Source organism: Triturus cristatus, chromosome 9 (assembly GCF_964204655.1).
Source record: "Triturus cristatus chromosome 9, aTriCri1.1, whole genome shotgun sequence".
Lineage (NCBI taxonomy): Eukaryota > Metazoa > Chordata > Amphibia > Caudata > Salamandridae > Triturus > Triturus cristatus.
The window spans coordinates 193,981,226-193,997,478 of record NC_140592.1 but is presented as its reverse complement, the minus strand read 5'-3'; positions in this window follow the sequence as shown (position 1 = coordinate 193,997,478).

Sequence of the window (16,253 nt, the reverse complement as noted above, 5' to 3'; positions counted from 1 at the left end):
AGTCATCCACTGACAAAACATGTCTTTTCTTATTAATGATGATTCTGCCATTGATAGTCTCTTGCAAGTTTGGGGATATCCATTGAATAGTATAGTTTAACATCCGGGCAATACATCTAATAGTATGGCTTAACATCCCACCCTTGATAAGGTACTCTGATTATGTCTGAATCAAGCTACCCACCTTAAATAATGCATGTCATCTGCTTCCCCTATTTTGTGGATTATCTAATCATCTCAACATCAAGAGACTGTATGATAGATGACTGATCTAAAACTACGTCAATACTGAACTACATACTTGCTCTGTGCTGAATTATGGTACAATCAAAAGAGATGTTTCACATTTCCTTATAGATCATTTCTAGCCCACTCTCCAAACCCTTCCCTGAAACAGACCTCATATAAGAGCAGCAGTCAAGCATTACAAATTGTTGGACACCCATGTTGTTTTCTCAACATAATTGGCAGATTCTTGACTCTCCCTCTACTGACATTTTTAGAAGGATGTTTTGCAATATGTTCAAAGATAATGACATTTATATTCTGAACATGTTTTCCTATTTGAGTTGAGTTGAGTAATGCTTTATTCGATTTGAAAATGTTAAATCGTAAAAGCACAAATTATTAAGAGGTTACAGGAAAATTATACAAAATTTCAGAGCATATATATGGGATTAACCATCATTTAAAAACAAGTTACATTTCAAAAGATAAAAATAACATCGTTAAGTATAAAATGGAAGATATCTTTCTGTCATAAAATTCCGTGCAAAATTTGTCAAGGCCCCTGTTGCTTTTGCGAACAAAAGTTTTCGAGTGTTGATGGCTTTAACCCAGGATCCCTTCCTTTCGAAAACAATGCCCAGATAGGAGAAGCTACTAGTAAATTCAAGTTTGTTATCATTTATGTAGATGTCTCGACACTTAACATTGTGTTTACTACATTTCATAACAAAGGTCTATGCGATGTTAACATTCAGATCTAACCTTGTCATGAAATTTACAAAACTTGTAACAATTTTTTGCAGGCCTAACAGGGAATGTGACAAGAGAACAGCATTGTTGGCATATAACAGTGCTCCAATAGGCCGTTTACCTATACAAGGGAGGTCCTGGCATTCCATTGTGAGGGTAACACCCAAGTTATTTATATAAAAGCTGAAAAGGAGGGGGGCTAGGACGCAACCCTGCCTTACTCCCTTCCCAACAGGGAAGTTAAGACTGCATTCGCAGCCAGCCCTTAACAAACACTAGCCTGGGCATCCTGATATGATTGTTTAAAAAAATTAAGCAATGGCATTTCCACCCCCATGGTTTCTAAAATACACCATAGTTTCAGATGGTCGACACAATCAAAAGCAGAGCTCAAATCAACAAAACACATAAAAAGATTGTCCAGTTTGGCCGGATATATTTTCCACATAGGAGACTTAGATTTAGGCCCTGCTCTATAGTGCCAAGCCCCTGGCGAAACCTGTACTGTAGTTCTGAGATTGCACCGGTGTCCTCCACCCAGTTCTGTAGTCTGCCACTTTCACGAGGGAGTCAAGAAGCGAGATGGATCTATTGCATGCAGGATCATTACGATCGCCCTTTTGGAAGATTGGAACAAGGATAGACTCTGTGAAGGTTGAGGTAAAACCCTACGTACTGCTTGCCTTTAAAACCATAGGGGCAGATTTATGTTAACTGGCGCATCCCTGCATATCAGCAGGGATGCGCCAATTATTATGCGCCACAGCTGCGCCACCATGGATACGCCGCATTTATAATGCGGCACACCATGGGGCAAAAACGGCACAGATGCGTGACGCATCTGTGCCGTAAAAGTGGCGCATTGCTGGAGTTGCGTCGCAAGTGCGACGCAGCTCCAGCAATGTTCTGGGGGGCCCTATCTGTACAATGCTGCGTCAATCCTTATGCCTGCTTCAAGCAGGCGCAGGGTTTTGACGCAGCATGGGCCTAAAAGTGACTGAGTGAAATCTTGTAGATTTCACTCAGCCACTTTTAGGAGGCGTTCCTGCGGCGGAACGCCCCCACCTGTCCTGGAACGCCTACATGTTGCGCAGGGCTTTACAACGTGACGCATCTCCCAGATGCGTCACGTTGTAAATACCCCGCACCATGGCACAGTGTCTCACCATGTGTTAGAGAAATGTATGCTAACAAAAGGAAATGTAATACTAACACTTAACTGGCCGGGGTTCTCTATTAATCTTGGAGATGTGTGTTAGCTGAGAAGAGAAAGTGGAACTTCACACACACAGGAGTGTCCAAAAAATGACTTACTGCGGACGTAAAAACTTGACACACCCCAAGCACTTGATGTATCTGACTTGCGCTCCATTGCGATCGGCCTGAAACTTTGACTTGGTCCCAGTCCAGCTCGACCAGATAGGCACGGTTGGCTCTTTTCACTTTTTGGTGGCAGAAAGCACGTTTTTAATATTAACCTGTAAAATTTCATATTTCCGGTTCCCAATATTGGAGTATTGTTGTATTAGTATTTTTTTGTGTTGCAATTGTTTATTAGGAAGGCATAGGGGTATATAGCATGGGTAATCATCATCCAAAAGTCATGTATGGCACTACGATGGTAATTAGGATGAGATGATACATAGTACATAACGGTGAGAATGGGGAGGGAAGGGAAGGATGGGAAGGCAGTCATGGGGGCAGGGTAGGAGATAAGGGCTAGGCACCTCCAGGAAGTGTCCACATATGATTTAAAATAGTTCCAAGGGTCAAGGAAGCTGGATGGTGACCTGCAGGTGGTGGGGTAGTATGGGCCCACGTCGTTCATTGTGGAGCCAGCTCCCAGGTGGGCACTTTCAGTGGTGTCTGCAGTGTCGTATGGTAACAGACAGGTGTGGGGGATATGAGCAACCTGGCTAATAGATATCTTTTCTGTTAGGTAGCGATGGGGCTGATAAACAGGTAGGGTGTCTAGGGCTTGTTGTCTCAGGTTGTATGTGGGGCGGAGGTCAAGGTTGGGTTGTAGAATGAGAAGGAAGTAAGGGTTGCCCCCCAATCCTGCTATCAGTGGTATGTTCATAGGCCATTGTATGAATGAATGGGAGTATAATGAAAAGAAAGGGTAGGGAGGAGGGAGATGAGGGGGCTGGGTTGATGGTGTTGTCGGTATCATCCGTTGTCGTCAGGGTGAGGGGATTGGGAATCCATATCATTTGGTGGATCTGCGTGTCCGGGGGGAGGGGAGAAGGAGTTGTGGGAGGGGAGGGGAGTTGTCGGCAGAGTTGGGAGAGAGGATGTGAGGAAGAAAGGGGGAAAGCATGAGGGGATGGGCCGGGTTGGGAGGGGAGGGGAGGTGGAAGGGAGGGGTAAGGGGTCCATGTGAAGTGAGGGGGAGGGTGGGGAGGGGAGGGGTGGGGTGAGGAGGGATGGGGAGAGGGTGGGAAGAGGAGGGTGTACGCATGAAGGGGACGGGTAGGGTACAGTAGGGTAGGTCAGGGTAGGACAGTGGTAGAGGGGTGAGGAGGGGGGTATGACAGTGTCAGTACATGGGTTGCAGTGGAAATAGGAGGGCGAGGAAAGAGGGGAGAAAGTGAGTAAGCATTCTGTGTTATAGGGGTAGGTAGTTGTGTAGAGCAATGCTGGCCAGTTTAATCCATATGGCTGAAGGGTTTCAGGGGGGAGGGTGGGGATCTGAGGCACCTGATGTAGGGCATCTGCCATCATTCTCATCATGCAAGAAAAGTGCCCACGTCTGGAGGAACAAATTAGTCTGGTCTTGCCAATTGTAAATACCACGTTCATGCGAAGCTGCTTCGACCATGGCCACAAGCCAAGCCTCCTGCAATGGGGGTGCTATAGACCTCCATTGCAGATTAGCAGCCGGGGGCGAGGGATTCAGGGGGCATCGAGTAGAAATATGATGAGTATACTGGAGTGTCTTTAGAAGAGTGGGAAGAAAGCATGCGTGGGTTGGGGCACACGGGGAGAAGGTGGCTCATAGGTGCCCTTAGTCTATTAGCTTCCAAGACTAGTAGGATGCAAGGGAGAATTACAGCGATAGCACCACTGGGTACGGAGAAGTGGGTAGAGGTTTGGAGCACATAGCATGAATCAAACAGATATTATAGTAAGGACAACATTAACTGTAACAGAATTGCCAGTGGGCAGTACAGACAACTATGAAAGCATTCAAAACAGTGGAGGTGATACGCAGCTGTCCATCGACCATTAACAGTCATGCCCCTCAGACTTGTACCGGCGTGAGTGATTGTCCCCATTGCAGGGTCATAGTGTAAGTCCCTTCTCGATCATTCTGTTGCAGACTTGGGTTTCAGAGGGGAGAGAGATTTGGCTCTTCCCAGGTCTTGGATGAAAGCAGCTACTGATTAGAGTTCCTGCGCCTTGCCTCCTTGGGTGCGGGCTGTCCTCTCATGGTCTCTACCTTGGTGCAGGGATCCATTATTGTTTTGCTGCCTACTACCAATGGCAGGGAGGGAAGGTTTGATGTTGTGGACAGGCCCGATCATGGTACAGGAGATGTCCATATTCTGCAGGTCAGTACTGTGCAGGAATAGGTGTAGATCCTCTGGGTCATAAAAGTCTTTGGATATGCCATACTTGGTGGTTCAGAAGCGTGCACGCTCAAAGAAGCAAAACTAAATGCCCATTTGACGTAGGCGGTGACAAAAAGAGAGGTCGTTGATCTCCCTAGAAAGTCCACAGCCCTGCGAATTTCAAGTCCCTCATATGTGAATGAGCCTTGAGAGCGTGCCACAGAAAGCAGTTGTTGCACCTGTTCATGGTGCAGAAAACAAGCAATGGGGGGTCGGGGTGTGCTGCAGTGTCCCTGCTTCGAGGGTCGATGCAGTGGGCATGTTGCATCCTCAGTGGGGTTCAAAGGTAATGCCTGTGAGCGTTGGGAGGGTGTCCGAGGGAAATGTTTTGACAGTGGATCCTTCTATTGATTCTGTGAAGCTGAAAAAACAGAAATTGGCTCTTCTGCTGCAGTCTTCCTGGTTGGTCAGTTTGCTGCGGAGGAAGAGAAGCTCTCGGTCTCTATCCAGCACGGTATTGAGGCAGCTCTCCACCACCATCATCCTCTGATCCAGTCCCTCCACATTTCCTCCGTCAGTGTAGATATGTTAGTGTCCATTCCTTCCAATCATCGGCCTACCATCAAGATTTCTTGTAGGATACTGTCCATGGTATTGCCCTGCGTGGAGACCACGGGAGGCTGGGGTGGATTGCCCATAGTGGGGCAGGTCCCTTCATAGTCTGTGTGCGTGGCTGCTTGAGAGCTTCCGTAGATAGGAGCTGCTGTGTGGACTTGCCAGAGGGTTTATCAGCTGGAATTCACCCTTGGTTGTGGAGGATTACCCTGCTCTTCTGTGCTGTCGGAACTGCTCCCAACAGAGAGGGGTATTCGAGATGCCGGCCGATGGTCAGCTTCTTCCGATTTTAGGTTGTGGGGCACAGGCGCTGATGTAGCCCATGGACATCAAGGGGCATGTGTAAGAAAATGGGAAGTGTCCTACAGCGCTCTGTGAAGAGGGGCCATCAAAGTAGCGTTAGGGCATAAACTGCTTTATTGTTCAGGCTCCTAAGAAGAGGAAAATGAGAGTTGTATGGGGCATCTGAGAGTCGTGGTGAGGAGATCCCCATTTCCGGCGTGCCTCTCTGAAGGAAGTGGCCCGATTGGGGTCACCCAAGTCACTAATGACCACCTCTCAGCCTTCCATACCAAATGAAGAGCCGGTCAGACAGTAGAGAATACAAACCAATAACTGTTTATTCATATACACTCAGAGCAGAGCCTGGTCTGCCCAGTTGCTGGGAATGCTGCAGAGGGGACTGAAATCAACAAGCATAGAGATACAATATGTACATTTCGTAACTGGGCTAAAACACGCCCACAGTGGAATTTTCCAGGCAGGTGAAGCTAAACAGTGAAATACAACACAAAAAACGATTTCTGCGCTTCTATCACTCACAAACTATCTCAATTCCAAGGTCGTACCAGTCGAGCCTGCCACTAGACAAGTCGGAGAGGGCCTCTAACTAGACAGAAAGGTATGCGCTAATAAAAACAGTCTATTCAAAAGTGAAGCAAAACCTAACATTGCAGAAATGAAATGTTACAAAGGCTTTTTCTCAGAAACAGCAAAGTATTAGTTTTGATAAAGTGATCCCATTACTATAATTATTGACCTCTATATCGGTCACTCCCTCACAGAATTCTTTAGGTAAAGTCCGTTTAACCCAGCATACATTAGGCTTAGCATATTTGCAGGGCACACCTAAAGGCAACACCATCCCAAGAGCTACATCATCTGTACCATTATGGACGTTGGAATATTTACCATTAGACCAAAAGTAAAACCCCAGGTGTGCATAAATTGGCCCTTCAAAATCTACTGAAGCGTACCTAGTGTTGTTTCCAAAAGTACTCGGATCTTTGTCATTCACTAAAGGGATCGTAGTTTTGTACAGCACTATTTCCAGAACAGGTGATATACAAAGAAGTGTCTGTGATATTCCCGATAGGACAGCAAGAAGGATAATAACCAGCCTCTCGGCTAACTATCAATTCCTTGTAATGCCAGCCCACCAAAGTAACATTCTGTTCTACCATATAAAAATTGTCACAATATGTATTATTATCACAACCTGGATAATCCATTCCCAGTGGCTTTCTATAATATAAACAAGGTCCTGGATAGCCAAAACTAAAAACTGCCTTCACTTCTGTAAATTGCGGTGGATGAGTATTTGTGTAGTTTACGAGTGGCAATGGATATGCAGTCCATAAACTAGTGACAGATTTAGTGGGGTAACAAGCTGTCCCTTCTCAAAAAAAAACTCTATTGTGTGTCTAGAAATACATTACTCGGGGCTGTTCTTTTATTTCTTTTTGGGGGAATAACCTTACCCTTACTGCACAAAGGTACACTTTGATCATTTTCCAAAACCCATGATACCCCACACAATATTATTAGCAACAAAACCACAATAACAACACACTGTTTTTGTGTCCATACCATATCAAGCTGGGTAACAAGAACCATTGTCTGCTCTTCCTCAGCAACCTTTCTACCCAATAGATGCATGACGTATAATAAAAAGGGGGAAAGATTGCAAAAAGATATATGAGTTCTCAGTGTCTGTCAGAGCCTCACTGGTGCAGGCTCCTATTGTCCATCAAAACGTTGGCGCTCTTGAGCACCGGCGGTGGAGCTTGCTCTATCCTAAGCTCTTTTAATGTATCCTACGTCGATCAAGATGGTATACCTTCAAGGTATACTTCAGTTTTCCCTAACTAATGTTCAAACAACTAGAATAAAGTAAGCAAAAAATCCTTCACTAATTTCAGCTAATTCCGTTGGTGATATAACTCAGTACAACCTGTTTTATGCAGTCCATCCCTAAACTCTTTTCTCCTTAGACACAGTATCCCTCAGCCAAGGGTGCAAATTGTACCTGGTAGCCCCAGACACTGTATGATCAGTGAACAAAGGCACTTGGATAGCTCGTATTTCCAGGGGAACAGCCTCGTTCAACGCATCCTGATTTCCTTTATCTGTTTGTATCCACGTTAGCTGGGCATCACAGAAAGGGACAAACCTGGGCACTTGTTCACACTCCGTGTCCCCAATTCTGTCTGTGACCCACTGGTTGTAGGGTAACAGCAAGGGAATCCTGCAACAGTGGGTCGTGTGGACCCAGTTCGTACGGCCAGCAACCTTCACAGCCATACGTGTCACCAAGGAAACCTACTCAGGACATTTCCAGCGTGGCTCCAAACATTTCTTCCTCTGAAAATTACATAGAAAAATGTAATCACCAGGCTGGATGTTATGGCCTGGTCCCTCTGGTGTGGAAGGTAGGGATTCCCACACCTGTTGGTGAATAGAACATAAAGTTTCTGTTAACTGGCCAAGCTAATCAGGCAACACGGGGTACTCAATATCAGAAAACTTAAGAGGACACGGGACGCCGGAGACATTTGCTGGGCACCCAAACATGACCTCGTAAGAAGGCAATCCTTTCCTAGAATGAGCAGTTGTTCTTGTTGACAATAGAGCTAATGGTAAAGCATCTAGCCACTTTAACCCTGTTGTCTCCTGAATTTTTGTCAGTTTCAGTTTGAGAGTACCATTGTACCTATCAACCAAACCCGCTCACTCGGGATGATTGGCAGCATGAAATTTATGTTTTTCCATTGGAGACCCTCAGAAATCAATGTAATTACTTTCACATTAAAATGACTTCCGTTGTCACTCCAGATAACTCGCGGCAAGCCGAAACGAGGAAGGAACTCCTCAGGAGTACCTTTGCAGTCATAATGGCTGTATTATCTTTAGTGGGGTAAGCCTCAACCCATTTACTGAATGCACATACAACCACCAAACCATACTTAAGATTATTTCATTTCTCTAGTTCCATATAGTCCATTTGAAGGACTTCAAAGGGAAAAGTGGGTGGTGCAAAATGACCAGGTGGTGTCGGAGGACCCTTCCCTGGATTATGCATCATGCAGACCATGCAGTACTTTACTAAATGTGCAGCCATCCTGGAAATATTGTCATTCTGCCATACAAGGGTCAACAACTTACAGATGCCTTTTGCACTAATATGAGCTGGACCATGTGCCATAGTAACCACAGGAAGAACATATGCATCTGGCAGCATCCATCTCTGCTTCCCTGATTTATCAATCCAACATCCTTCATCATTCAACAGTGCTGTACTTTCCTGCCATACTGCTAGTTCTTCTAATGTGCCTTCACTTTGTATCTCCTTTACACTTTCAAGGGTATTCTCAAACACAGCACCTTCGGGGACCCACCTAGGTGGACCTCCTACGAACATGCATTTCATCTATGTTGGGCCGTCTCTTAACTGTCTGGTTTGAAAAAGCATTTCTTCTTCCCACATCATCATTAACCTTCCTGTGGGCACTACATTTAATTATGACTAATTTCTTGGGGACTATCAATGCGGAGAAAAGCCTCAATATGAAGTGCCCATGGTGAATCTTGGTGCCATGAGAAGTAAGAAACCCTCTCTCAGACCAAAGTCGCCCAAACTTATGTGCGACCCCAAAGCCATACTGACTGTCAGTATAATGTTGCCAACCAGCCCTTTGCTCAATTCGCAAGCTCAAATAAAAGCAACAAGCTCAGCAACTTGGGCTGACTGATGAGAGACCTGTGATGTCTCTATCACCATGCGCAACATAGGGATAGCATAAGCTGCAGTGGTGGTGTCATCTGGTAATTTAAAACAAGTATATATAGACATATAGTTCTCCTTGGGGGTCAGATATGGGAACATCAGTCAAGTCTACCTGTCCCTTCGTCTCTTCTTCCATCCGAAAGATACAATCATGTATGTCGACTTCATCATTCTCTGAAGGGAGGGGTATTAACTTGGATGGATTCAGAGTGGCACATCTTTTAATTGTAATAGGCTTAGCAAACAATGTCAATTCATACCCAGTAAGACGTGCACTGGTGAGATGCTGTGTCTTTGTCTTTTTCAAAAGTGTATCCAAAACATGGGGTACCATAACTGTGAGGTCTGTGTCATGTACGAGTCCAGCCAATTGTCTGATTGAAGTGGCAACAGCTGCAACTGCTCTCAGACAACTTGCAACAGGATCAAGCACTCCAGAGAAATAGGCACAAGGCCTCTGCTTATCCCCAAACCTTTGTGTTAAGACAGAAACTGCCCAATGAGCCATCTCCTGGACATCGAGCACAAATGGTTTGCCATAGTTAGGTGTACCAAGCACTAGAGCCGAACTAAGCACAGTTTTCAATTGCTCAAAAGACGGCTGCCATTCGAACGTCCAAGGCAGAGGTTCATGCACTTCTTTCATTGTTAACTCAAGCAAAGGTTTAATTAGTAGTGAATAGTAAGGTAAGCCCTTGCTGGAAATGGCCTAGTCTTTATTTCCTCAAGGATTGAGCATTATCCCTTCTCGAGATCTGCGTTCATCCAATCTTAACCTACTGTCCACGCTCCCATTCAAACGCAAAAAGCATGGATGGCTCAGATTTGCGGTTCTGGCCCCGCAATTCCCGTGGAAGTGAGGGCGGCAACCCCCTATGCTCAGTTCAGAAAAAAGCTCAAAACCTGGCTATTTTCCCAAGCATATCAGTAAGGTAATTGCCCCGACAATTCTGCTCCCCCTCTGCCCTCAGCGCCATGAAACCGCTTGGTGTACGTGCGCTTAAGAAATTCCTTTAACATAACATGACATCTATTGGCACCAGTAGAAAGTGATATCTTTAAAAGCGCTCACATCTTTTTGAGTTTGTGGAATGAGCATTTTAACAATGGTACTGATGCGCTCAGGGGTCAACCTCCTACCCTCTTGCGACAGTAGGTGACCTAGTAGGTCACCTCCTGTCGACAATACTGAAATTTAGAAAGGGAAACCTTATGTCCATGACGGACCAAATGAAACAACACTTTGACTGTACTATCTTTGCTACCTTGTTCCGTATCAGAAGCTATGCGTAGATCATCAACATACTACAACAATACTTTACCTGAGGGAACCGATAAGAAAGCCAATTGACCTTTTAATGCTTGACTATAAATGCACCACATTTGCGCCGCCGTTGCGTCACTGATGTGACACAGCGGCGGCGTAAACCATGCGCCACATTGCGCCCTATTTACAACGTGACACATCTAGGGAGATGCGCCACGTTGTAAAGCCCTGCGCCACATGAAACCTGCGTTAAGTTTCATGTGGGATTTCCGGCGCAGGGGAGGAGGTGTTCCGGCGCAGGAACGCCTCGGAAAAGTGCCTGAGTGAAATCTACAAGATTTCACTCAGTCACTTTTCCGACGCCGCTGCGTCAAAACCTTGCGTCTGCTTGAAGCAGGCGTGAGGCGTGACACACCATGTTGAGGATAGGTCAGGTTGGCACAGTGTGGAGTTGTGTCGCGGGCGCGACGCAACTCCAGCACTGTGCCATCCTTACGCCGGCAGATGCGACACGCATCTGTTTATCCTTGCGCCATGATGCACCGCATTGTAAATGCGGTGCATCTGTGGTGGCGCAAGGGTAAACTTGCGTCACGCATCTTTCCTGGTGCATCCCTGCTGATTTGCAGGGATGCGCCAGGAAACGTAAATCTGCCCCTAGGACTCTCTGTATAGCCCTAAGGAGCACAACAGAATCTAAAACTCCTACCAGCCAGTGTGAACCAAAACAAATATCTACTGTCTGGATGAATAGGAATACTAAAGAAAGCATTTTTCAAATCAATAACAGAAAAGAATTTAGCAATAGAAGGAATCCTCGTCAAAAGCATAGTGATATGAGGAACTGTGGAACTACTATTTTTTTAACGTCGTGAAAATCAATCTGTGTCACCTGTTGCCCATAAAGTGGGTGGAACTTCAGCAAATTCAGCTGGGAGTAGTGCACCCTGAGACAAACACAGTTTAGTACTCACATTTGTACCCATAGTAATATAGACACCTGTGGGAGAGCAAAAGATAGCAGCATGCAGCTTCTTTAACAAATCCAAACCCATCAAATTCTCACCACAGTTGGATGTCAAAAAAATGGAGATTCTACAGTGAAAGGACCAACAGTCAATGCAAGGGGGCATGAAATGAGGCTTACAACCGGTACACCTGCAAAACCTACCGAAACATTATTGTGACCAGACAGCCACCACATGGACCATATGTTGAGAAACAGTACTCTTTGTCGCACCTGTGTCCACCCAAATTTCTTTAGTCGACCCTTTGCAAATCCGTTGTGACATAAGGACCACACTGATTTAAAGGTATCTGAACTGGTCCCTCACCCTGTCCCTGGCCATAAGACATACCTGTCACCGCATCCATATCGTAATCATCATGATAATACTGTCCATCATGAGGGTCATCGAAGTAGTATTATCGGAGCGACCCTGTGAAACTGTAGCATTCTGAGCTCAATCAGTCTCATGACCTCTTCCAACAGAAGCTCGCCCTCTAGGCGCTGCAGCTTTCTGTAAAAACACAGGGCACTGGTTACGCCATTGACCTTCCTCCTTACAATACGCACACTGATTTGGCCCTAAAGGTGTCATTGAAGGCTGCCTACTGGCACATGGAAGCTGTTCTGTATACATCGTGGCATAGGCGTACCCGCCGTCGCCACTACATTTACCACAGTCCTTTGGGGCAACTTGCTGGTGTGACGAGCAGTGTGCGACCAACCTTTGCATAATTTATTACGGCTCCCTTGAGCCAACGGGCTGACGAGCCTTGGATCTGCACCTGCGCGCCATGAGAGGTACTTGACCTGTTTTAATTACATTTTGGCAGTCCACACGGCACCCCTTTACACTGACCTGCTCCCTGCTGACGAGAGGCAACTACCACGAAACACGTGTCCAGGGATGGCTAACGCAACACATACTGTTCTTTATACATCGTGGCATAGGCGTACCCGCCGTCGCCACTACATTTACCACAGTCCTTTAGGGCAACTTGCTGGTGTGACGAGCAGTGTGCGACCAACCTTTGCATAATTTGGTACATGGAAGCTGTCTGGAAGGACCACCCCGTCCCCTACCATTTCCAATAAATACTTGCTGCAAAAATACTTTTGTTTTTAAATCCTTATGTTTTTTATCAGTCCTATAATTTTCCTCCTAATCTCGGTGTTCATAATACTGCACCATATTCAAAATAACAGAGGGGGAAGACGTGGACCTAGTAGTCTAAGACGCCTGTAAACGAGTCATAATTTCAGGAAGAAGGTTAGAAACAAACCTGTCAACAAATAATCGAACTCCTCCCTCAATCAACATATCCTACCCACTATAGTCTAAAAACTTATCTTCTAACCAGGTAAAGAAATCAGACACACTCTCATCCTTCTTCTGCCGACAAGCTGTTAATTTGTCCCAACTTACCTTCTTAGGTAGAATAAGTGAATGCACATATGTAATAATACGACCTAGCAAAGCAAGTATCTCAGCCCGGGGTTTATCACCTGGCTTCCTGTCCTGATCTCATCCTTTAATCACATTCCATGTACCACCCAACTCTGCAACATGATCTTGAGTATGAACCTGTCCCCAAACATCAACTCGAACGAGGAGGCCGAAAAAAACATTTTAATATCAGCAAGAGTCATTACAGTAGAAGAGGCAGCCTGCTTTAATTCTTTATATTTAGCTGTAGGATTTTTTCCTAGGGTCAGGCACATTAGCCTTAAGGGCTAAAACCTCACTCCTTTTCCACAGAGTATAGAGACATTGCTCCTGAAAACAGGCCGCTACAGCTGGTCTAGTAACATTGCCATGCTGATCCATTAACTCGGGTTTTCCTGGGTGACATATGTGATGTACCTCACACTTCGGATTCTGAGTTACCGGGGTAAGGCTCCTCTCATGTAATCTACCCCGATAGACAACTAATGTTGTAACATTCCCAAACACTTGTCCTGGCTCCAAATCAGTAACATATACACGATCTCTAATATCAAATAAAATTTGGGGCGCTTCTGTTCCAATGTGTGTTTGCCAAAGACCAATCAATGTAACAGAAATATGTTTAAGGGCATGTTGCTGTATTAAGGGTTCAAAATCTCGCATAACTTCTCAAACATCCTCAACACCATGATTCGCATTACCAGCCCACCGTACAGCCGGGTCAGCTATTTCTTGTTTCTCTTCATCCCCTATCCCACATCGCACTAACGGGCCAATTGGCTCCCTGAATTTCATCCAATCTCTATCCTCAAACCCACATACTGGCGTCTCAGCATTCAAAGGCGTCGGAAGATTAAGAACTATAGAGGAAGAAGCAACAGGGGTAACAGGCACAATCGTTATTAACGCTTGTACTAGAGGAGAAAGAACAGAAGGTACAGGAGTTGAAACAGTAGATGCACTAGGGGTCACTGTAGTAAAAGATGACGAGGACAAAGAAGGAGCAGAAGGTTCTGCAGCCAAACCCGCAAAAGCAACAGCTGTAGATATGGGAACAGCTGAAGCAGACAAAACAGGCTGCTGTGACTGTAAGAGAACAGTGGGATATATCCTCTCAGGGCATAAGGAGGCGGGGCTTGAGTATCTAACAGCTCCTCTATGCAAGTATCGTCTTCCACTTTGGTCAAATAAGACTTATCAATATGCAACTGAAATTTCCTATCTTCAAATTCAATTCCGGTCTCTTGTTTTTCTCCATCATATGCCACAGCTTTCTGAGTCAATGTTTGCATTTTCCCCTTCTGTGCATCTCTTTCCACCTTTAACTGTCTCTGTCCTTTCTCCTTCTGCCAAGTCCTAAGGGAGTCAAACATGGACCATCTACTTCTTTTCTTAAAAAACGGCTCCTGTAAAAACCAAATTTTTTGTTCATCAAAAGTGCCCGTCAACGGTCACTGCAACTCGGTGTTGTCCCTTGTATATGTGTGCCATAATGTACTAAACATAATAGGGCGAAGGTCATGTTTCACATACATATCAAAATTAGGGCTGCCTTCGGGAGGCGCTGACTGAGCTTCTTCCAATCGAGCATCTGCAGAGCAACAATGACAACACAAATTCCAAACTTTGCTAAAACCAGGCATTTTTAAAAGGAAAACAAGTTTGTTATTTTTGCCTGGCAAAGTAGTTGCAAGTACTTTTTAACAAAACAGCCCTCAGGCCGTACCAAACTCAAAGCACAATGGTACCATATCCACAACGAACCAAAACAAACTCACCTGATATCAGTAGTACAAACAAACCTATTCTCCACTGCCGACTCTTCAGACCAAACGGTCAGATCCAAGGGTTTCGCTATTCAGGACTCCAGTCGGGATGACCACTAGGTGAGGCATCATCCGGCAGAACAGAATAAAGCAAAACAGAGCAAATAAAAAACGTTCGTTCAGGGATCCCTGAGCCGTCACTCCGACCCGACGATGTCCTCAGCCTCCCCCCGTCTGCGGAAAGAGGATGGATCAATCTCCCGAAGGAGTCCCTGTTCGGGTGCCAACTGAAGCAAGTTGTCCGATTGGGGTCACCCGGGTCACTAATGACCACCTCTCAGCCTTCCATACCCAATGAAGAGGCAGTCAGACAGTAGAGAATACACACCAATAACTGTTTATTCATATACACTCAGAGCATAGCCCGGTCTGCCCAGTCGCAAGAATGCTGCAGAGGGGACTGAAGTCAACAAGCATAGAGATACATTATGTACATTTCATAACTGGGATAAAACACACCCACAGTGGAGTTTTCCAGGCAGGTGCAGCTAAACAGTGAAATAGAAAATAAAACAGTTTCAGCGCTTCTATCACTCACAAAGTATCTCAATTCCAAGGTTGTTCCAGTCGGGCCTGCCACTAGACAAGTGGGAGAGGGCCTCTATCTAGAGGAAAAGTTATGCGCTAATAAGAACAGTCTATTCATTAGTGAAGCAAGACCTAACATTGCAAAAACGAAACATAACAGAGGCTTTTTCTCAGAAACAGCAAAGGATTAGTTTTGAACATGATTTAAAATGGTGTCTGAATAAAAAATGGTGCCGCGAATGCTAACTTACATAGGGCAATGCTCTAACATGAACATTTCTATTCTAACATCTCCAGGTGAATCTGCTGTGGTGGGCCCAGTCACCTGTTGGTGTCTTTGATTGGGGATTGTTGATAATGGGAAATCAAGGGGGCTTAGTGTGATCAGGCTGAGTCCTTGACAGCCCCACCCTTACCCAGGTCTGCCACGTTTTCCTCCTCGCAGGCAGGACTTGGTGTAAAGGTTTACAGGTGATGGGTGCCCTGAGGGATAGGCGGCAGGGCCGCATGAGGCAGGTAAGAGGGTAGAAGAGCTAGAGGCTTTATCCGCTCTGACAGGTTCTCATGACCACTTCTGGGTGGGGTGCTCTAACCTCAGGGGTTCATGCTTGTCCGGGCCCGGTACACCTTGTTCGCATAGGTTCTTTAGCAGTTAGCTGGAAGGCTATGGGGTTGATGGCCATGGTCCCCTCACTGTGATATCGGTGGATCGCTGCCCACCCAAATGGGTTGTGGAAGGTTATCTGGGGTTGTGTCAGGCCCGAGGTCAGGCCTTTCCTTTCCCAGCGTGCCCTCTCTGACCCTGTTCCTCAACACCAGTGATGTAGGAAGACAATGGCAGGACCTTGTAGCAAGCAGGGGAGGTGAGGGATTCCCACTGACTGGATTTAGGCTGCCCCAGCGGGCAGGTCCTCCTCTCTCTGTTCATGGGCTCGCGCCCGACATATGATGCAGGTAGGGCCGTGT